A 994-nucleotide genomic window follows, 5' to 3' on the forward strand; every position below is an offset into this window, starting at 1 on the left:
GTAGCTTAGTGTGGAGGCCTCCGTGGATTGTAAACCTAGAAAGGGCAGTTTCAGTCTTGTGATGGTGGATTTTATGTGCCAACTTCACTAGGTTATGATGCCCAGCTGTTCAGTCAAACACTAGTCTAGGTATCACTGTGAAGCTTCTCTAGATGGGCCTTGTCCAATCAGTTGAAGGCCTTAAGAGAAAAATACTGAGATTTCCTGAAGAAACATCAGTTCTGCCTCCAGATTGCGACATAAAAATTCTGCCTGAGTTTCTAGCCTGCTGATGTTGGACCTAAGACTGTAACACCAACTCTCCCTTGAATTTCTAGCCTGCTAACCTGTTCTGTAGAATTGCAACTTGCCAAACCCTGCAGTTGCATGAGCTAACTCCTTAAAATCTCTCTCTCTCTCATATGTGTGTGTGTGTGTGTGTGTGTGTGTGTGTGTGTGTGTGTCCTATTGGTCCTGTTTCTCTGGAGAAGCCTGATGGATACAATCCCCAATTCCTACCTCTACAAGTAGCCTGTTACATAGTCACGTTCTGTTTTCCCTTTCCTTTCCAAAATGGGTCTAATTATGCTGGACTTCCCCAGAGAATGAGAGTGCACCAGGACGACTCATAGCTCCCGTCCTCTGAAATGCTTCTATCCACATCGCACAGGAAAGCCTCTTGTTTGCAATGGTGTTAGGATGCAGTAACACGTCTTTCCTGGCCCTGATCCTTTCAGTCAGCTTTCCAGGCTCCAGTCTACTGCCATGTCCCACAGGCCCTCAGCAGCCATGTGATTCGCATCCCCGGGTTCCAGCTTATGCCATTGTTGGTCATTGTTCTGAGGCATGATTTTAAAATGTGAGCCTGGCCTTTGAAGTTGTCGTTGGACTGGTGAGTGAACTTTTATGACTGCCAGCTCCTCCATCCCAGCACAACTCTGATGTTTTCCACTTGACCGTCTGTGATGTGGTCGAAGTTAATTTCTTTATAAAAATCTGTTTCTGAAAAAAAAAA

This window comes from Hipposideros armiger, unplaced genomic scaffold, assembly GCF_001890085.2.
Source record: "Hipposideros armiger isolate ML-2016 unplaced genomic scaffold, ASM189008v1 scaffold_524, whole genome shotgun sequence".
NCBI classification, from domain to species: Eukaryota; Metazoa; Chordata; class Mammalia; order Chiroptera; family Hipposideridae; genus Hipposideros; species Hipposideros armiger.